A 23,985-nucleotide genomic window follows, 5' to 3' on the forward strand; every position below is an offset into this window, starting at 1 on the left:
TTGAAACCGCCGGGTCAAAACCAGTCCAGGTATAAAACGATCATTTTGCCCCGCCCTAATATGCATGTGGCATTGCATAAAACAGGTGCCCGCCTAAGCTAACATTCCGAATGTAGTGTTCGATTAAACGTTCCACTAATTTGAGAAGGAAGGACGTCAGACTGATCGGTCTAAAGCTCTTTGCCTCCTCATAAGCGACGCAGCCACCTTTGGGAATGAATTTTGTAATTATTACTCGCTACGCTTATGGAATGTATCCTCTTGGGACTACAAGTAAGAACATTTTTCAAAATGTGCTTGAAGTGTTCATATCCTCTTTGTAGTAGAACTGGTATGATTCCATTTTTTTCCCAGAGACTTTTACGTATCAAAACTTTCAATTGATAGATTCGGTTGTTACAATTCTACGAGTAAATGCCCATGAATCAGAACTACCTGAAAATAACTCAGGGGCAGTCGTTGGTGATGGCTCCGTACATCCTGGAAAGTGTGTGTCAAAGACAGTACTTCATCTTCGTCACATTAGTGTTCACCATTAGCAATTCTAATCGAACTGGCATGAAAGTCTTTTGATTTCGAAAGTAACTTATTGATTCTGCTAGTCTTGTGGAGACTTCAGACATTTGTGCAGGGACTTTTTCAATCACTTCACATGCCTCCAACCCGTCCCTGCGTCTACGATTCTTAGCTCTTGTTCTTGTACATAACATTTTGGGTCGAACGAGTTTGGTATTCCACCAAGGGATTCCTCCAGAAGCAGGAATAACTCGAAACGAACAACCCTCTTGGTATGCTGCTAACTATTATGAGTTTATTTTATCCACGACCTCATCCAAATCATTTGGAGATTCTGTTGTTGGAAAATAATCCATGAAAACTTGTCGCCATGCCTTCTTCGTAGAGGTCCTAGTTCGTAGATTTGGGATTACAATATGCGACGATATCTAGCGCAACGTTTAATTGACCAAAGACAATATACTTATGATCAATCCAGTTGGCTGTGGTCACGTCTTACTTCGGAAGGGAAGTAAAGCCGTTGGTCACCGGTCCATGAGTTGATGGATCCATATCTAGTTCAGATAGTAGAGTCACCTCTCTGGCGTCGGTAAAAAAGAAGTAGAATCCAACGTCTATACTTACCAACAAATATCCTCCTCCCGTAATACTTGTGGAGTGTGCAGTAGTATATACGGCCTCTAGCAAAAGCAAGAATCGGACTAGCCATGCCACCCATTTTCCTTCCGCGATCTACTTTCGGGCCTGGCCGGCGCCGGTATTGATTAATAAATACTTTGGGATTACCAGGAGTTGCACATTGAAAGATGATTCGCTACTCCCAAGCATAATTATCTACTGATTCCCTGTGCAACTTCAGCTAGTTCAGATCAATAACGGAGTGGCAGCCAGCGGTGGTTGCACAAGCTCAAGCTCAAAGACAATGTACTTATGATCAAATAACGCCTGTTCGAGCTCGTTTGGTACGAACCAGTTTACCAACTCATGCATAATACCGTCAGAGGAGAAAGTTACATCTAACATCTGTTCTCTGCTAGATCGTGTAAGTGAGGTCGGATATGCGTCAATAACACTATTCGCAATAATACATGCACAAGGCATCCCATGTGGATTTGTCATGCCATTTTTTGTTGAAAGCTACAAAAATGGGGTAAAGTAGCGTTCCAACATAGAAGTTTCATTTAAGGAAATGCGCTATCATCGCTATGGAAGCTTTTCCATCCAGCACAAAGCGAGATAGATTCATAGTTGCTGTACATTTATGCTAAAGATTAATTTGTGTTACTCTAACAATACTCGATCACAGAACTACACATTTCATAATCAACACTTATTGTACAGCAACTAGATACCACACACGTTGGCTTATAATCGCCTATTACGAGCACCGAAATGGGTATTAGGAACATGACCATCGTTTGAATTCCACGTTTTGCGAAGAAACAAACGTCCGCTGTGTCAAAGATTCGCTTAACACAGCAAGGGTAAGACCCACGACACTAAGTGCGCGACTAGCATATTTTAGTTTTGCCACCCATTAAGTCCTCGGCACGGAGAAAGGCTGGTTTTGTCCGGAGAAAGATAATAGACTGTTATCAACTTCCTAGTGAACCCCAACCGTAAATAAATTGTCAATGAATTGAGTCAAATGGTATGGCAACAAGAAGGACACTCGATTCGAATTTTCGTTACGTTCAAATACCAAAATTTCACCGTTTTCGGGGCATTATCTTGGTTCTTACTAACGAAGCAAAGCTGTTGATGCCAATTTGTACGCATTCTAGACCGAGTAATTAATGAATTAGTGAGGCACCCTCCCTAATAGAGTGAAAATAGCCACTTTGCCCTACTGGTTTGCATTAATTATAGCAACTAAAAGAGCCGACAGTTAAACAATGTTCAGGATTTAGCTTTGTCGCGATTTTCGTAGTTTCTCATCACGTTACCGTCATATTTTATTCATGAGTTTACTACCGGATTTTTCTTGTAGAATATCGCGATTTATGTTCATAATTCACGACGTTCATTTAGTCACGATTTTCGTAAATTATATTCACGTTGTCGGGATATTTTAGATCTAAGTAGAGCAAGTTCTGTTCATGATTTCTGGATCTTAGACACGATTTTCGAAGTTTCTCTTCACGTTATCGTTATATTTTAGTCTGGATTAGTGTGATTTGTGTTCATAATTTCAAGATTTTAGTCACGAGTAGTGTGATTTAGGTTCATGATTTCAGGGTCTTAGTCACGATTTTCGTAATACAGGTAAACTTCGATATAACGTACATTTCTATTTAAAAAATGTACGTTATATCGAATTGTACGTAATATCGAAGCATGCAAAAAACTCACAAAATTGTTGTTCATGGTACTTTATTTTGTAGAATTTTGACAAAGCGTAACTAATTTAAAAATCTAACTTACTTAGCAGTGTGAAACAACTTTTCTTATAAGAAAATTATGTGGTTCCATGTAATTATTTTTTTTTTGCTTATATGAATTAAATTTTAAATCTAAACCAAAATGCAATTATCATAGTGTTATTTTGAAAATATTCTTATTCCTTTCCTAATTATTAACCCATTAGTCAATTATTATTCTGTCTGAGCTCGTAAAATGTTTTTTTAAATTCACACCGTATACACCTCATCAAATAAAAGCAATTTAAAAACTTGAATCATTATAAAAAACTAACTAACTGATGGAAGAATTTTTGAAAATATTATTCATTCCGTTAACTGGTTTCCTAAATACTCAAACCGGTCGTATAACGTGCACAGTTGTCCGTATAACTACAAATGTGATCTCTTACTCTTATTTGTTTGATGCAGTACATGATAGGATACGAAAACAATCATTGGTCCTTTAACCGGATTCAGGAATCTCAGCAACCAGCAGAAAAAAATTGATAAACATCACTGGATTCCTCGTAGGTCGTCAAGGTGATTGCATTTCACATGCTGTTTTCCTTTGCACAGCATTCCATGGAACTTAAACATTGTAATTCAGCCCAGAGAATCAGATTTCGCCGTCACGAAATCATCCATCAATGGCCACACCAATACTATTAATTCTAGTTTTTCTTGTTTCCAGTTAGAACTTACTGATCATGTATTATTTATTGAGATAAAAACCTCTCGAAATCTTCAATGATGTAGCCAATTGCTAACATCCTCAATAGAAAACCAATTAGTACGTTTTAAGATTGTGTATAACATATTCAATTCGTAAAATATGGAATACACGCGTAATTGAAGAGTAATTTGGACCAAAAAAATAAATTTTAAAATATGTATGTTACATCGAGGAAAAATGTACGTTATATCGAGTGACGCTATATCGAGGGTACGTTATATCGATAACTTCGATATAACGAGTTTACCTGTATGCACATTTTCGTCATATTTAATTGTTGAATACACTTTCGAATTTTACACGTTTATCGAATTCTAGAGATCTAGAAACGTATGCATCTAAATGGATGCAAAATTCCCAAGTGGGAAAATTTTTGGACAAGACCTAAATCTAAATTGATGTCAACTCGCCCGCAGTTGACCAAATGACATCAATTTGAATTGTCATCATTCACTCTAACAAAAAAAACTACAGTCGAACTCGTGCACTTGTTCAAGCCTAAAATTTCATAGAAAAGTTTTTATTCTGACCCCTTTTATATCATTTTCCGAAGGTAACCTTTCAACTAGAGCATACTTCGAGGTTTGCAACGATCAGTTCACGAGTATCGACATTTTTTGAAACATTTCTAACACTGGTGCACGGAGTACACTAGCGCGACTTCCGGTATGTTAATTGTTACATGTTTGCATCCATTAAGTAGGGAGTATTTTTTGCATAGTTGCCTCTCACCCAGAAGGCAAGAGGTCGTTTTCGCTTTCTCGTTAGCAAACCAGAGTTTCTGTACTTGGCTACACGAGACATTAATCTGTATCAGCCTGTTGCTTTGGGCGTACTTATATTTTCTACGTTAGGTGTTGCACGATTTAGCTCATTATATTGGTTTATCCGTTAGGGAGTTAACAAATTTAACAGGCCCGTCAAGTGCTTTTTTAAATATATCATGTCTAAAAATAATAAGAATTTAAAAATTCACAATTTTTCAGGCAGTTTAGTTTCTACACCGATACATCAGAGTCATCATTATCGAAAGAAATACACAGATAATATTAGCGTTCACTTTGACGCAAACAGTGATCGTAACGATTTGACGGGAAGCGTTTACAATTTCTCTAATTAATTTCAAAAGTATTGGGAAACATTTTTGTGAAGATTTCACGGTGTGTTTAGTAGAATAATTATATTCGATAAAAACTCGGCATCGCTAAAACTTCAGCACATGATAGAATGGGCTTTTGCCTTTCATTTGAAAGTAAAATTAAAAGATTCTGTCGGGAGCTCCAGAACAACTTTTTTTCTTTTGTTTGAAAACTTAGGTTTTTCAATGAAACTGGTTCACATTTTTGCCACTAGGTAGTACTTTAGACATTCAAATATTATCAAAAGTGAGAATCTGATGGACAATTTCATTGTGTACAACTTTGTAGAAAACTACATCGCGATCTAAAATCGCCAGAGAAAGCTATTAAGTTTTTATCAAAATTTCTAGATTCGCCTTTTGTTTAAGAAGCTTTATTCCAAAAACATTTTCATTTGTAAAAAATGGATTGCCTTGTTTTAATAGTGTGCTCAGAAGAACCTGAATGCTAACAAAGTCCCACTTTTAAGCGGAAAAACATAATTCCAGATTCCACTGTTTTACGCCCACCAATGATATTTTAGGAGCAAAGAGATATATAGAGAAGAGTAGATAAAATTTGAACGAAATTAAGACCCTTTTGAAAGATGCTTGGTAATGCAGCAAAATGAAACAGTTTTTTTTCTGTCACAGATATATTTGTTTCTTCTTTTTTATTTCTTCACTCATTCTGGAGTATGTTTGATGTAATCTTGAATCAACCTTTTTGCTCGTTAGCATCTTGTGGGATATATATGGTCTAAATTTTAACTTTATATTTGATCAAACTCGATTAGATATTCAGTGATTTGATTTGATTTCGATTGAGAATCCTGATTGACAGTTTCATTAAGGATAGAAACATAATTCGATGAGATTTATGTTCAAGTTTGTTAACTTTTTGGAATCGTTGTACATACATTGAACAGAAATGGCAATAGTAAACGAGAAATAAAGACGTGTTGCTGTTAATGTCTCCAGATTCTGAACTGGACTGGCAACTCTGTATTGTTGATATGTTGTCGTTGCTTTTATCCCATATTATGAGGGAAATTTGTATTACTTTGAGAATTTACTGAATGTATGGTCCAGCCTGATATTTGTTCGTTTTCTGTTGTGATCCGTGTTCAACGAGTAACGACTCCGGAATTTCTTCTTAAAGAAAATTATGAAACTTGGTTTTGTTCTTTTCTCTAAGATTATATGAAGTTTGTTCGATTTGGAAGTAAAATTTGAGGACAAGCAAAAATCTGCATTTATAAATTCTGATGAAATGAATCTATCCCAAAATATAACAAACATGGTTCCAAAACTCGTATTTCACTTTCACAAACTTGTATTTCACCAGGCAGGATAGGATCAGGAAGAAGGGTCATTCTAGTTTACATTAACTATCTCCTAGAGCAATGGAAGAAATGAAAAAGGCATGATAAAATCCGTTACTACATTAATCAACATATTGAAAAGGTATAAGATTATCGAATAAATTTGGTCAACACCTTTCATAAAGTTCATAAAGTGTCATTTTCGCCCAAGACCCGGAGGAATCTGAAAATATATTTTTTCTACTGAGAATGGGACTTTGTATACATTGAAATTTATATGAATTTACTGTTCATTTAAACCCAACATTCTTTTGTAACTCCTTGTTAATCGACTTCTTAATCCATAGGCCCCGCGCACACCTAAAAACTGATAAAACTTTATTAACTTTCTCGGGTGATTTTACATCGATTTATAGCATTCTACGAAGTTGTAGACAATGAAATTGTTCGTCAGATTCTCACTTGTAGTATTTTTTGAATGTTTATAGTACCAATTAGTAGCAAAAATGCGAATTAATTTCATAAAAAAACTTAAGTTTTCAATCAAAAAACTTTAAAATAAAAAGTTATTCTAGTCCCCCCGACAGAATATTCTAATTTTACTTTCAAATGAAAGGGAAAAGTCCATTTTTTCATATCCCGAAGTTTTACAAATGCCGATTTTTTTTAATAAAGTTGTTCGACAACGACACCGTGATTGCTGTATTTTATTTTTTGCATCTGGGTGATTGCGATAAAGTCTCAGTTTTTCGTTTTTTTCAAAGACGGGTTGACACTGCACATACTCCCTACGTCGCTGAAACTAGCAATAATAGTCAGAACAATATAGGTATGAAGTATTATTCCCATGTACTGCAGGCCGGTGTTTCTATTAACTAACAGACAATAATGGGCTCGTTCTACACGCACCATACATTAACTGTTTTTATCATAAGTCGGACAGGTGAAAATGAGTCAACCACAACCAACCCACGCCCAGCACATAGGCAGCTTGATTAGCATCGCCAGATGCCCGCACCTGGATTGGGGTGTGAGATTCAGTAGTATCCACCATGGCACTCGTGAGGCTACAGTGTTGGATTAATAATCGAGTGATCGTGAGTTTAATTCGTAGTCGATATACTTAACACGATGTTAGGTACAATATGCATGGCCTACTTTGTTTCATTCCGTAATTTTTACCAATATCGTCATTCATAGAGTCTTTGTCAGTACTGGCTTGAAGAAAATTGTTAAGACGGTACTAGGGCAGGGTTGAATCAAGAAATAAATGGCTGGCGTCTAAATGGGGGTAACCAACATTTTTCCAAAACTAGCTTTGCATGTTTTTTTTTGTTCAGTCAGATTGATAAATTGGAGAAGTTACGAAAGGTTTGCCACACTATATACAGGGAAAGATAGATTTTAGATAGCTACTAAAAATAAATGTCAGAAGAACATGGTGGGAAACCCACCTAAAGTATATTAGAATATAAATCATCATTGGAATAATATGTGGGCAGACGGATTTTAATACAATAGCAAAAATGGCACTTTGCGAATTATGATGATGCAGCAGAAAGTTTTCTAAGATTTACTCAGCATAATAGAGAAATGTTTAATGTAACAGTTGTTTACGCTAATTATTTTAACCAACTCACAGGTATAGCTTGAAGTGGAAACTGTTTGAGTTTCTCGTTCACGACTTTATCACACCAGTGCACAAACAGCCCAGTGCAGATGCTATAACACGTAGACGTTAAACACTAAACTACGTGGGATATCTCTATGTTATCTCTTGAGTATTTCTGTAGAGACCTTTCTTGCACTCAAATGCCCAAAATATTTTATCTCTCGAATTCTTCTTTCTATTTTGGTAAACTTTCACAGCCCTGATAAATTGAAAGATCAAATCACATGTTCGTTTCACTTTTTCTAGTCGCACTCTTCGATTTTGTACGATCCGATCAAACGGCGACTTTTCCGACCTTAGTTTAAGACAATTGACCGCACGTCTTCGCCGTAGAATCAAAAGCGTCCCGTTGGATAGGCTAAATTGGACTGACAAGGTTGGGCTTCAAAAAACGGCCTTCTCCGGTGTCGTCTAGCAAATCCAATTAGATGTGCGCTAGTTGGAACATATTGCGTTGGCGTTTGTTCGATATTACATCCAGCCAAAGGGTTTTGCATAATATATGTGTCGGTGTGTAATCTGCAATAGCCTCATTAGACTGTTATTCTATAAACTACTAACATATTTAGGCGATTGGATTTAGATGAACAGGGAACAAAAATAGACGACTAATGATACATCAAAACTAGGTTAAATTGAAGGATTGCCAAAAGTTCAGGTAACTTTTCGCACTAATATCTGGTCGACATGGAAAAGATTCGACTTATCATATAGAATAGTTTCAACAAAACAATCATTTCGTGAATACCTGTAATACTGTAAAATGAATGACCAAACTATGCGTTCGCAGTCACCATTGACAAATGAAGCCCCGCAAATGAGTTGCTTGGTTTTCCTACTGATAATGGTGTGGTATATTTTGCAATATACGTATACTGACTAAGCTAGTCACTTCCACGACTTACCACTGCTGATTATGCGGGTGTCTCACTTGAATGTGTTTCGCAAAAAAAAGTATCGATTTCACCTTTGATGTGGGCGAAAATCGATCCGGTAATGCACTGAGTCAATTTTCAATAGTTCCCTCCGGCAGGTTTAATAACCGACCGGTTGTGCTTTTCAAAGAGCGTTAAAGAAAGATAGGTCATGGTGTAGTGTTCTTAACTAAACACGTGACTAGGCTTCACGATTCATATGTCAGCGAAGGGTGTTCGCTGAAATAAGGGTGCAGTTGATTATACCTAAGTGGATTATCCACACTCGTAATAAACAAAAATGACACTGTCTGAGTGCCAGTCGATGGCTTCATTCGATTCCTTTATCCATATCGTATTATTTCAAACAAACTAAAGCGTCGCACCGTCGGGAAGTGTCTGCTTCCACCTGATGCTCTAGGTTTGCACACTGTCGCGAAGTTTATCTTATCGTTATCAACAACGAACGGGCTGTGACGATGATGAAGAAACTGATATTCGAGCTTCGATTTAAGTAAATAACAAACGTTGCACGTTCTTCCAGCAAGCTCATAGGATAAAAATATTGCACGGTGGCACCTTGATATAGGGAAAATTCATTTCTTTTCTATGATTTGTATTGAATTAAACAATTATAACTTCGAAGAGGTCGTAGAAAGAAATGTAACAATTTGGGAGAGGTAGCAATCAGATAATAAATTTGTTTTTTCAACACAAAGAAAAATTATTTGCCGTTTTTTTAGATATTCATGAAAAAATGTTTGCCAGACGATTCGGTTTAATTTAAAAAGAAGTTGGGGCGACGAAGAATACACTTCGTACTGTTGTTTCTTGATATCCAACGGTTTTATAAGAATAACTAAAACCAATTGCTCAAAAAGCGTTACTTTTGTGAAGTATGGTATCTAAACTAGTACCCAAATTAGCACTAGTTAGACACTAAAATCCAAAAAGTCACACGTCTTGCGTGAACACTAAACAACTGGTTTATACCGAGTGATGTCTCGATAGTAAGCACAGAAGTTCTGTTTGCCGACGAGGAATGTGAACCGAAACTGTCTTATGGTTTGAAGACCCAAACACCTGGAATTATGCAAATTCCCAAATGGGAAAATTTTGGACTATACCAAATTTTTTGTGCATAAGGACACAATACCTTACATACGTGGACGTTACTTTTGTGATTTTTCATATTTATCGAAGTATCGGCCGGATTTTAACCGGGTTCGATTTTTATATACACCCAAAAATGTTCCAGTCTAATAGTGACATTCTCAAATCGATTCGCTATAATCAACCATTAAATTTAGGTAGTCGCGACTGACTAATCGCCAACGCGCACCCCTCTGTTGTTTATCAAATTTGGTATCAGTGCTATCTAACCTTCTTCAAAACTTTACTAGCACATACTCTAGCCAATATACTTAGAAGAAAAAGGAAGCAAAAGGAAAATATAACTAAATAGGGTAATGAGTTTATTTTGGCACTATTATTTATTTATTTGAAGTCGTCAATCAGATGTAGACTAACTAACTTAACTAACTTAACTTAACACTAGTTAAAATTTTGGTTTACTTTAAACTGCTGCTTAAGTTTTGTTTTCGACATAGTGAAGTCAATGCTTTCGCAACGTTTGTTGTAAATATTCATCATTTGGTTTAAAGGGCCAAACTTGGCATAATTAGTGCGATGGCGAATTGTACAAAAGATGCTACGGTTACGTAGTTGTCGAGAAGGAGCATAAAAATTTAGTTTCGATAAAAGATCGATTGAATCAATACGATGTGATACAATGTCGTTTACAAATGATACCATAGAAAATTCACGACGATCCTTCAAGGTTTGAATGTCAATTAGCATGCACCGTGCTTCATAAGATGGCAAATGTAGTCCAGTCCAACCTAGTTTACGAAGAGCGAACATCAAAAACTGCTTTTGTACTGATTCTATCCGGTTTGCATGCGTTGCTGAAAAAGGCGACCAAACTATACTACAATATTCTAGTGTTGAACGGACATAGGCTACATATAATGTTTTTATTGTGTAGGGATCTTGGAAATTATAGCTGAAGCGTTTAATAAAACCTAGTGTGCTGTTTGCTTTGTTAATTATTGTGTTATAATGATCTATGAATGTTATTTTGGAATCTATAATAACTCCTAGATCTCTTATTCTGTCACACTTTTCTACTTGTTGATTTCCCAATAAGATTCTATTGTTCTGTATATTATTCTTTCTACTCAATGTTATGGAATTACATTTTTTTACATTCAGTTTCAGAAGGCTTTTATTAAACCATGTGAAAAATATATTTACTTCGTTTTGAAATGTCTGAAAGTCTTCGCCATTTCTTATTTCTAGAAATAGTTTCATATCATCAGCATATATAAGAACTTTTACATTTTTTAGAATGAAGGAAATGTCGTTAACAAATAAAATAAAGAATAGCGGGCCCAAATGAGACCCTTGAGGGACTCCTGATGTAACTTGAATTGGGATTGATTTTTTTTTTTTTCGAGAGTTGTCCTACTGGAGCTGTAGAGCTAGGTTCTCGGAAGGGCTCCCCGTCAGAATCACATACTACAATTTGCAGACGAGACAGGCAATGTCGCCCAATAAAACACTGCAATAGGCCAATTGTAGCGGGCCGTGATTCTGAATGTGATATTCTTTGTACGGTTCAGGCATGTGCGGGCGTAGGGACTCGGAATCGCGTGTATCATCGCGAAAGGCTCGAATATTTGTACGTTAATGTGCTCGATCGCGTGTGCGTTTGTATGTCGCGTGTGCTAACGTGTAACTTCGCGTGCATAAATTCTATTTCATAACCGTGTGCCTTTCGCATATTCGCGTGTGTTCTAGAATGATCGCGCGCGGACCGTGAATCTGATACTTAATTTTTGATTTTTGGTGTACGGTTCAGATTCCAGAAGAAAGTGGGTTCTTACATATCATTAGAATTCCCATTCATGTCGCCGTAGAACGCGTGGTCTAGTGGATATGAGCTTTATTTTTTTTATTGATCCAACTGAATGTATGGACCTAAATTGCTAGAATGAAGGCTAAAGATTTCCGGACGTGACCGATTCATGATCGCGCGCGTTTGCGGGTTCGCGTTTGGACCGCGTTTGTAACGTCGTAAGTACTAAAACGTTCACACAATTGCCGCAGTGTTATCAAGTTTACGCGATCGCGGGCATAGGTGTGCGTAGATGATCGCGAAGGGCTTAAGCGTTCGTATGTTGACGTGTTTGTCCCGTGTGCTCGCGTGTATGTGACTTCGTGTGTATAAATTCGATTTTGAAACCCTGCGGCGATTCATATATTCGCGGACCGTCATTCTGATCTTTAGTTTTCGGTGTACGGATCACATTCTGACAGGGAGAGAGTTACCCCATATCACTAGAGTTTCCGGTCATGTCGCCATGGAACGTTTTGTCTAGTGGATATGGTAGTTATTTTTCAATTTTATTATTTTTTTAATAATTAACAAGGACCTAGATTGTTTGTACCGAGGATAGATACTTCCGGACGATCCCGATTCATGATGGCGCGAGCGCGGGAGTTTGTAGGTTGACACTTGAGATCGTGTTGGTAAGTTTATGAGTGCTGAGATTTTCACCTTATCACCGTGGTGTAATCATGTTTGCGAGTTCGTATGTTGCTTGGAAAATCGCGAGGGGCTCTAACGTTTGTGCGCTGACGTGATTTTGTAACGTATGTTCTTGAATGGTTGCGCGAACCGTGAGTCTGATATTAAATTTTCAGTGCGCGGTTAGAATTCTGGCAGAGAGTGGGATCGTTTATATCGATAGGGTTCCCGGTCATGTCACCATGAGACGTGTTGTCTAATAGGTATGGGCGTATTTTCTTAAATGGTCCAGCTGAAGGCATGGACCTAGGCTTCTAGGATCAATGATAGACTTTCGGACATGACCGATTCGTAATCGCGTGCACGATGGCATTTTTGTAGGTTCCCGCTGAGACCGCGTTTGAGAATGTGTGAGTGTTAAGACGTTCACTATCACCATCTTTGTTGACCCAGCTGAAGGCGGGTGTAGAATGGCAGTATAGGACTCGAAAAGAAGAAATAGAAGACAATATATGAGAGACGTAATAGATTAGATAGGTACAAGATACAGCTGAAGTTATGATCATCACATGAGACATACATTAGTACTTCAAACACTACTAATACTTGAATAGCCAATCACCACACATAGCACATCCTTTCTCAATTATCTATTTGTTACTGGTTGATTGTTGGTTATGAGCTGGTGAATAGAGGAAAGGTATAGAACAGACAAAAGGCTCATATCAGCCCTCCCGGCCTCCCCGACACACCACTATCGAGGCGTATTGTAATCAACATCTTGAAGCGGGCTTCTTATATAAATCAAATCCTCAGTAGTCATAATGTTTGGTGGAATATTAACATGAGAACTAATTAACCTCTAGTAGTAGAACTTGGTGCAAATAAAAACTAAAAAGAGCGAAGGTCCTTATATTTAGATAACTCTATTGAATATATTGTGGCTTGATGATGTTTACAATACCGTCAATCCCATCAACCTGCGAGAGGGAACTTGAATTGGGATTGATTTTATCCCTTTAAATCTAACAGCTTGTTCACGATTTGTAAGATATGATTGTACCCATGTAAGAAGTCCTGGCTCAAATCCTATTTTTTCTAATTTAAAAAGTAGCATGGGTATGTCGATGCGATCAAATGCTTTGCTAAAATCTGTATAAAGAGCTTCAACGTGGTTTCCGGTATCCATTGCTGTTAATGTGTAGCTAATGAATTCGAGTAGATTTGTACTTGTAGAACGCCCTTTGAAAAAACCATGTTGCACATGGGTAATTCTGTTCTTGATTTGGTGGAATAAATTTTCATTAACAATCGCCTTGAAAATCTTGGGAATGCACGAGATGATAGCTATTCCACGATAGTTACGCACATCGGATTTTTTACCATTTTTAAAAATTGGAACTAGGAAAGAGCTTTTCCATGTTTTAGGAAAATAACCTGATTCTAGAGACATGTTAAAAAGCCAAAATAAAGGAGCGGTTAGTTCTATTGACAAAGTTTTTAAAACACCGGTGGAACGCCATTAGGTCCAGGGCTTTTAGAGCTATCCAAGTTTTTTAAGGCATCCACTTTTATCTGTTTAATGTTAATATCTCTTGAAAGTTCTGGGAGGAATGAAAAGTATTCACGCTCTCGATCCTTCTCTGAAAATGTAGTGTAAACTTCCTGGAAGAATGTTGCAAAAAGATTGCAGATTTCCTCTGAGTTATCGCCTACCTTTCCATCAAGATGCATTTCTGTTAGGAAATAATCCGATTTTATTTTAGTTTTTACGTAATTAAAGAAGTTTTTTGGGCAAGTTTTTATATTGCGTTCTGTTCTTGCATTGTACTCTTCAAACGCGATATCAATGGCAAGGTTCAATTGATCGCATAGATTTAAATAGTTTGTTAAGTTATCTTCGCTGTTATATTTTTTATAGATTTTGTGTGCTTTCTGCTTACGATTTTTTAAATTTTTGATTTCTCTATTAAACCAGATGGGATGTTTTGAGTTATAGTGACGCCTTCTTCTTTTCAGTGGTATATCTTCGTGAATAACTTCAAATAATATTTTGTAGAAAATGTCTACGGCAGCTTCAACATTTTTTTCATTTCTTAAAATCATTTGCCAGTTTATTGCATTAATTTTTTGCCTCAAGCTTTCATAGTTAGCGGACTCGTAATCAAATACCTCCTCAAATTCACTATCACCAGGTCTGTCGTTAACGTGCAAGAATATAGAAAATTCAATGGCTGTATGATAAGCTTCATTCTTCCATAAGGGAGTAAGTGATTCCGTTACACAGAAGTCTTCGTCTATATTCGTCATTAATAATTCTAAATAGCAATGTCGCTGATTTCTTATGTAATTTATTTGATTAAGTCCTAAACTGGCAGATTTATCGCAAATGAACTGCAAAGTTTCATTTTCCCCTACAACAGGAAGTAGGATGCTCTCATTATCAGCATCTGGTATGTAATCAATACCGCGTTGATTGAAATCGCCATATATGTGAACTTTTACATGGGAAGACTATTAATAATGCATTCAGCAGCATGATAAAACTTTTCGTAAGTCATTTTTCGAGCAAAATTTGGAGGAAAATACACCGAAGCGAAAACGTGAGTTTCGTCTTCATAATGTACTTTCACCCACGCATGCTCGAATTCTTTTGATTTTATTGTTTTGATAACTTCTGCATTTAGGGAGAGGGCCGCACTATTTTTGAACAACTTCCAAATAAAGCTATATCTATAGGGGAACATGGTGAGACTTGACCAAGCGCAAAATTCTATTTTTGGCTATGGCGTCTTCTATTCGATTCTTAATTTTTTTTCTAAAATATTTTATATTTGTTTCGTTCCCTTAAGGTAATTTTAAAAGATTGGAATGAAAAATTCTTTACTTATAGAAAATATTACGTGATAAATAAATTTGCATTGAATGATGTAATTTTTTATCAAACTTTGTATGGACATATCTACTCGACTACTAATTACTATTAATGTAGTAATACACCATCTTAATCCTTATGAAGCAGTGAAATAATTTTACATAAATTGGAACATTGGAATAGTTATTACTAGAATTTTCATGACATTGAACGTAATAACTAATGTTGGGGAGACCAAGATTTTATGGGGAGGCTTGACCAAGTGGCAATTAGCTGAAGAAAGATACAAAATTCCTGATATTTATTATGCTTTGATCTCTACTGCTAATGTTAATCACGCCATAAAAAATCCCACCTCAAACATAAGTCTTTATATTTTAGTATTAGTAAACAAAGTCAGCAATAGTAGGACTGATCTCGTGACGTGTGAACATGAAATGCAAGCAGTACAGTTCATCCTTAAAAATTATGCATTAAAAAAAATCAAAATTAATCAAATGCAACCCCTATATATTTTTACTGTTACTTAAGGATCTCGATAATATGGAACAAAATAATTACAGTATGTTTTATGTCATTATTTTTTGTTATGATTTTACAAAATTCTCTTGGTCAAGTCTTCCTACGCCTTGGGCAAGTCTCCCCGCAGTGGGGAGACTTGACAAAAAAAAAACGATCACAGAAAAACTTTTGTAACTTTTCAAAAATTAAATTAAAAATTCTGCAAAAAATCATGAAGACACACAATAACTTTGCACATTATATCTCAATGACTTTTGAGGGATTGAAGGCTTTTTTAGAGATTTATGCAGTTTTAGCTGAAAACCTGGTCAAGTCTCCCCATGTTCCCCTATTTATAAAAGTCAATGTTTGTATGTATATGATTTATGGACTCCCAAACGGCTTAACCGATTGCCGTCAAAATTTGTACATAGTAGGCATATGTTCTGGAGCGTGTTTGTGTGCTACTGGTTGAGGATTATCTGCCCACCAGATGACGCTTCGGAGCAAATTGTGTTTTTCTCCTATTTCGCTGAATGTCGCAGCAACGCGCGATGGGTGTAAGCTAGTTCTCTATAAACTTTCTCAGAATAAATTATCAGTGTACTGTTTCTCAAATATCTGAATATGTAATGTTTATTTAGCTGAAATGTCTTTATTTTCAGCCTAAATGAAAATAAATGTCCTGTTCTGTAAATCTATACCTACTTCAACGATCTAACTAGGGTGAAGTGCCTATTTTCACCATACTAAGGAGGGCGCCTCACTGATTCATTAATTACTCGGCCTACAAAAAATGGAATGCGTACAAATTGACATCAACAGCTTTGCTTCGTTTTTAAGTACCAAGATAATAACATACATGCGCTGAAAACAGTGAAATTTTCGTGTTTGAGCGCAACAAAAACACGAATCTAGTGCCCTTATTGTTTCGCTACCATTTGACACAATGCATTAAACAAAGATGGGAGACACTGCTCTAACCAACGGCTTCAAATGGGTAGCTTGATAATAGAAACATAGCGATAATGGGCTCATCACCCTATCGCCTCCTCAGCGTGCCAAATTTCACCTCACCGAAAAATAATCTGGTTGAAACGCAATGCCTTATATTCTATTAGCGTCGATTCTAACTAGGTAACCAGATCATGGACGCCAACGCATGATTTGTAAAACGAATCATTTTACTTTTTCAGCCGATTAAAACATATGTAAACATCAAGCACATGAGAAAACCTCATCCGCTGTTAGAAGAAGAGCACCCAGTATTGCACTAGCAGAAAATTATCATGCGAAGGCTAACAAATAGTAGGTAATGATTAATTTCACAACAAACTTTGCAGTTGAATTTTATGTCCAGATGTTAATAAAAAAATTTAAATCGTCAATCAGTTGAATAACTTAAAATAATTGATTATTTATACCTGATATTGCATTACAATATCTTTTCAACTTTATGTTTTAGTTTGGCCGTACTGCTGGTTCTGGTTGGCAAAGCTTTATTATTGTGCAACATGAGGCCAAACTATGTCGCCATTCACCTCTGATACATAACTCTTATCCCATACCTCCCCGGTAAGCCAATAGCCAGTGCAACCAACGAAAAGGCAAATACCATTGTTTAAAGCAGTTTTTTCGCACACCGTAGGAAAATCTTCATGAAAATGAATCAATGTCTTTGGGCCATTGGTCGAGTATTACTGATTGATTTTCATGAATATTTTTGCAACGTTGTGAGAAAAAACTGCTTTTTTTCGTTTTCGAAGATGGTCGCTTTTCCAACAAATAAAGATACAAATATAAAGAAGATGTATATATGCTCGTAACCAGTAAGTCCAACGAACAAACAAGCATATCCAACTGTGAGGACCAATAGTACATTAACAGCTATTAGTTTGAGCTTGTGCGACCACCTCTGGCTGCTACTCCGTTATTGTCCAGGACCAGCTGCAATTTTTTTCGAGTGTTGTCCTACTGGAGCTGTAGAGCTAGGTCCCCGTCAAAATCACATACTACAATTTGCAAACGAGACAATGTCGCCCACTAAAACACTGCTTTAGGCCAATTGTAGCGGGTCGTGATTCTGAATGCGATATTCATTGTACGGTTCAGGTATGTGCGGGCGTAGGGTCTCGCGATCGCGTGTATCATCGCGAAAGGCTCGAGCATTTGTACGTTAACGTGTTCGAGCACGCGTGTCGCGTGTGCTAACGTGTATGTAACTTCACGTGTATAAATTCTATTTTATAATCGTGTGCCTTTCGCATTTTCGCGTGTGTTCTTGGATGATCGCGTGCGGACCGTGAATCTAATACTTAATTTTGGTGTACGGCTCAGATGCTAGAAGAAAGTGAGATCTTCCATATCACTAGAGTTCCTGGTCATGTCGCCATGGAACGGGTTGTCTCGTGGATATGAGCTTTATTTTTTTATTGGTCCAACTGAATATATGGACATAAGTTGCTAGGAAAGAGGCTAATGGTTTCCGGGCATAACCGATTCATGATCACGCGAACACGGACGTTTGTAGGTTCGCGTTTGAAACTTCGTAAGTGCTAAAACGTTCACCTTATAACCGGGGTGTCATCAAGTTTGCGCGATCGCGGGCGTAGGTGTGCGTTGTTGATCGCCAAGGGTTTAAGCGTTCGTATGTTAACGTGCTTGTCGCGTGTATGTGACTTCGTGTGCACAAAACTCGATTTTGTAACCGTGTGGCCTTGGATAATCACGCGGACCGTCATTCTGATATTTAGTTTTCGGTGTACAATTCACATTCTAACAGAGATTTAGTTACCCCATATCACTAGAATTCCCGGTCATGTCGCCATGGAACGTACCATTTACCTTATCACTGGAATGTTATCATGGTTGCGAGATCGCGGGTGTAGAATGGCGCAAAGGGTTTAAGCATTTGTATGTATGTGTATTCTAGAATGATCGCGCGCTAACCGTGAATATGATGCTTACTTTTTAGTGTATGGTATAGATGCTATTTTCAAAGATAGCACTGTTGAAGAATCAGCTTAAAAATAGTTGATAAGGGACACTGACGAAAATAGCTGATCACCGCCTTAATACTACATTAACAACGCGGTAGCGAATCTGGAATATCCTCCGCGGAAAACGGAATTCACTAGGGATCTGTAATGTCGGTCAATCTATTCCTCATTAACATGGAGAGTCTCCATTGGAGACGATATACGCTACCCTCCCCGAGGGGATCCTCATATTCATTTACACGGACGGCATCGTGCTAGTCTCGATCGGGAGGACCAAAGGCCGTACCCACATAAAGCTGCAAACTGCAGTTAACGCCGTATGCAGGTGGGCAATCTCCGTCGGTTTCCGAATATCTTCCTCCAAGAGCTGCTAGACCCACATATGCCCAACCCATAATCGAGCCACCGACCGGCCAATCCGGATAGCGGATACCCCAATCTCCTACAAAAAGGAGCCGAAGTTTGTCGGGGACACACTGAACAGAAAAACTTCCTTCGTCACCCACATCCGGAAACTAAAGGCCGACTGCGCCAACCGAAAAACGTTGGTGCAGACGATATGCACCCGGCACCCGAAGTGGAACCGGAATATGGCACTGACCATCAGCTAAGCGCTAATTCATAGCCAGGATTTATTACGGCATCGAGAGTACCGGACGGAACCTCGCAGGAATGAACAACATATTGGCACCTCTGTAAGTCATCCGGGCTGCATCGTATGCCCAGGGAATGCCAGATCCCCCCAGATCGACACAAGCCTGTCCCAGACGATCCGGGCCGGAGTAGTCCCTGAGGTCACCCGTTCATGCTACAATCAACTAGTGGAGCGGCGATTCTTGAATCATTCTTGGATCTACACCGACGGATACAGAAAAGATCCAGGAGTCGGGGTCCGCTATAGCGAGACAGGCTCATCCCTTCGCCTCCCGACAGAGTGCTCGCTCTTTTCTGCCGAAGCCGCAGCCATTGCCCTGGCCCTGTCTCGGAAATCAGAAGACACAGTAACCTCGATCTTCACCGACTGCTTCTCGGTACTCCGCGCGATTGAGAGCGGACACTCCCGACACCCCTTTATGCAGGCCATCGAGATGAACGCCGACCCACTCACCTCACTATACTGAAACCCCGGGCACTTGCAGCATACAGGGGAACACCGAAGCAGACCACCTGGCAGCGCTGGGTCGGAGAGCCAGGAGGACCCTAACCAAGGAAGCGCCAGCAGTGGACATCATTCGGTACTTCGCCGAAGTGCTCAACAATAACTTCATCGACCACTGGCAGGCGTCCCAGGGACCTCTGCAGAAAATTAAGGGGATACTTGTAAAATGGGATGATCGGCCAGTCTTGTCCCGATTGCGGACCGGAGACACAAAAATCATGCACGCTTACACAACCTCGAATGTTCCACTCCCTATCTGCACCACATGCGGGACTAGGACAACAGTAGAACACATGCTCTTCGACTGCCTCGAGTTTCAGGACCTCCTGGTAAGACAATGATCCCGTAAGGGAAGAAATTGTTCTAACCTTCCTTAACCCTTTCATACCCAACTTTTTTTTCTAGTGCATGTATGGTTTCAAAACTATTTTCCTTAAAAACGGTGAGGTCAAGAAATACGAAAAGCCTTTTTCTTAAAGTAAGGTGCTTTCCTCGCAGTGCTAGAAGCTGCTTAATTTTTACCTTCCAATGCTTAATACAATTTTCCTAGAATATTTACAATAGTCCAATTGCGTGGAAAATGTAATCAAAGACAGTCTAAATTGATAAGTTTTATCAGTTTTCAATAATGTTGCAACATAACTAAGATATATGATAAATTAATTTACCGTCATCAACGTAAACTGTCCCTGGCAGCACTGCTTCATGAGAATCCTGTTCAAATATGTTTCGAACAACACATGTTTTAATACTATAACAGCAAAAGTCTAAAGAGAAACGGATTGTTGGAAATGAAATTGCATCATGGATACACTCAACGCAGTATTTATCTTCGCAAGAAATTGCTCAGTAAACAAACGGCATTTCCTCGAGTGGCCCCAAAGATAAAAATCTCCTCTTCATATCGTGTTCGATTACGATGAAGAATTATCGCATCTGGAAGGGGTTTGTCATCTCATTTAAAGTCTAGACAGTGTCTACGCCTAACCCATCTTGGCGCCGGCGGAAGTTAATGACGTCACGTTGTGACCACCGATCTACCGCCTCTTGTACGGCAATGATTCGCAATGATATCGCATTCGCAAATGGTTTTGCCTTTTTCCATTGCTGACCCTGGGATGAACAGAAATTTTTAGCACATGTTGCGCTTTTACCGTCTCCGTTCGTCGCTATCCAGCAGACATCAGTCTGGTACGAAGTAAGGCCTTTTTTGCTGGAAAACTGGCGAAACGCAATAGGGTAAAGCGCCTATTTTTACCATATTAAGCAGGGTGCCTCACTAATTCATTAATTTCTCGGCCTACAATCAATGAAATGCCTAAAAATTGACATCAACTGCTTTGCTTTGTTGTTAGGAACCAATATAATAACACAAATGCGCTGAAAACAGTGAAATTGTTTGAGCGCAACAAAAACTCGAATCGAGTGCTCCTATTGTTGCGCTACCATTTGACTCAATGCATTGAACAAAGCTGGCAGACACTGCTCTAACCAACGGCTTTAAATGGGTATGGTGACAATAGAAACATGGCAAAAATGGGCTCGTCACCCTATAGCATAAAAACTGAACGGAAAATTACGCACATCGAACAGTGGGTGGGAAATGCGATAGGAGAAATGGAGTTCCGTGTTTTGCGACTTCAAACTGACATTCAGTTGCCCTCCCAATAACATTCATTTTTCATATCGCACTGGTAGCAAGTAGATCATTACCAGTAATCATGCGATTCGTGTTGAATTCTATGTTGAGCTCTTGAAAACCTGAGCGCATTGCGTAGGAAATGTCATATCTTTGATGCGATCCAAAACATTATCATTATCCAAAACATGGAAGTAAAATTTAACATACCAAAAGACACCGAAGTAAAAAATTAAACATCCAATTGTATTCAAGTAGAAATCTCGTATTTTAGAGAATTTACATATGTTGTGCTGGGTCAAGAAACCAATGGTGCCTAATTCGAAAGAACATATTTTCGAGAATATTATCTTGAATTAAGATAAAACATTAAGCATTTGAAAATAAAATTTTAATGCATATGGTCCGTTTCAGATGGGCCCGGAATCCTCGAAGGACATAGACTGAGACCTTATCAATATATTTTTTCCCTTTTTTTTATTTCGACTATGTTAGTCACATTTTCTTTTTTACATTTTAACGACATTCAATTAGCTAGAGATTACTGGGTAGGCAAAGTTATGAAAATTAGAGCCATAGTACTCAAGTGAGAGCAAGGATGTTAAGTATATAGATCGGAAAACTAGAAGTGGCAGGGTTATTAGAACTGGCTTAATATCGTACGGGCTTAGGTTTTATCGTCTGCTGATGAGGGTCTAGCTTGGGCAGCATAACTACACATATAGAATTCATAGAATTTCGATTCAACATATATCAGTATTGATTAAAAGTACCTTTAGCCACATTGGCCTCTTTTAGCGGTTCCGAAAATGACTAAAAATGACTAGATCCATGACTAAAAAACTTTTCTATACGAAGAAGGCAAAAATGTGTTTGTGTCAGCTGTATATTAGTGCTACTAATTGTATCTACTTCTAAATAAACTTCTGTTTAGGGATGACAACTGTGCCTGAGGAGAGGGACACATGCCACCAACAATGTGATAAAGACTAGAGTAGCTCGTTGTATGAAAATTTCCAACACAGCACTTTTTAAGCTCCTTCTGTGGTTATATGTGACTTTTTTAAATTTCGGTGATGATTGTTTGCTCTCTGGATTTGCGCATTGGATTTAAAGTTTGTATGGAAATTCGCATGAGAAGCACTACTGTTGTTTAGGCTACTTTCACTCAAACTGAAAAATCAAACCTAGAAAAAGTTTGTCCAGAATGTGGTAAACAACTTTGTCGATTTGACAATTTCAAAACATTGTTACAATTTTCAAATGGAATGGTCGGATAATTTAAGTTTATGGTGTCTATCGACACTACAGATGATCACAAACATCTACTTTTCAATTCTTAATATCTCAGTCGTGGTGTCTTTGAATAAAAATTTTAGAATGCTTTCTGAATCACATGAACTTAGTTGAGAAGCCAAATCACCGATTAAATTCGCCTAACAGTGGGATTGAACCACCATTCATGTGTTTTTTTTTAGAATTTGCTCGATCAATTCCCATTGGCAGGTCATATAAGACACGTCAATAACATTAGTTCACAAAAAAAGTTGCGAGGAAATGTATTTTCTAGGCTCATTTTCAGTCGCCGAGATGAAAATAATTTCATTCTTTTTTTTTTCAAAGAAGCGTTTTGCAGATTTTCTCGAAAAACTATTTTTTCTTCCTTTAGTTATTAGTCTATATCTCGTGAGAAAATCATCCGACCAATAAAATCAACTACTACCTCAAAAGATGTTAGTATGGCCCTTTCGAAAATATATGATAAGTGTGAATCTGGCTTACAAAAGACCAAAATCAAAACAAAATAATTGTGAAAAATTGTACATGTCACTTGTAAACATAACAAATTCATATTTGATTTACACATATTTCACATGTTTAGAAAGAGCAGATCATTACCTGTCGAACTGTAGGTCTGTTACGTTGATCGGATATTTATACGAAATATTGATAATTCACTGCAAAGAATATTCAAAACCTGTTTTTCCAAAGTTTCTCGAAAATCTTCTTTGGAGTTCGTGTTTGGTGAAGCAAAATTGATCTAGAAAACATTTTTCCTTAGCTTAACCCGATTACCCCAAAATTTGTAAAGTAGTGTAATCGAATTATTAATTGTTCATTCTTAAAAATTAGGTAGAATGCTATAAAAATCGCAAACTATTTTCGCTTCTAAAAATTAATTCCACTTTTGAGTACTACCAGGTTAATACAATACGATACTAATGGGGTTTTTCATTGAAAAACCCCGGGACAGTGGATTGCACTGGTGTTGCATTTTCTAGCAGAAGAGCAGGCCACTAGATGTGTTTCATTCCCACTTCTACTAGAAAGTGCAAAACTAGTGCAATCCACTGCCTCGGTGTTTTTTCAATGAAAAACGACATAAGAATGATTCCCGATCAGAGTTTTAACAAATATTACCTTATTTGTGAGATTAATATGTACAGTCCTTAGTAATTGACAAAGAAAATGCAAATGACACATGTGATGAATAATATCAGAATGATTCGATCCCACTGTTGGGGGAATTAAATCGGATTT

The 23,985-nt window shown here is 37.8% G+C and overlaps 1 protein-coding gene across 3 annotated transcripts in view; it reads right to left on the reverse strand.

Moving 5' to 3' along the window:
- The window catches only part of LOC131691795 (epsin-1), a 51,476-nt gene that overhangs the window by 19,036 nt on the left and 8,455 nt on the right, over positions 1 to 23,985 (reverse strand). The window contains exon 1 of one of the 3 annotated variants that reach the window (XM_058978443.1): positions 7,734 to 8,145. The exons of the other annotated variants lie outside the window; for them this stretch is intronic. The gene's annotated coding sequence lies outside the window, so the exon portion shown is untranslated. Of the gene's footprint in view, positions 1 to 7,733; positions 8,146 to 23,985 lie in introns of those variants that run through there. 3 annotated transcript variants of the gene reach the window in all.

The sequence above is a fragment of the Topomyia yanbarensis genome, chromosome 3 (assembly GCF_030247195.1).
Source record: "Topomyia yanbarensis strain Yona2022 chromosome 3, ASM3024719v1, whole genome shotgun sequence".
NCBI classification, from domain to species: domain Eukaryota; kingdom Metazoa; phylum Arthropoda; class Insecta; order Diptera; family Culicidae; genus Topomyia; species Topomyia yanbarensis.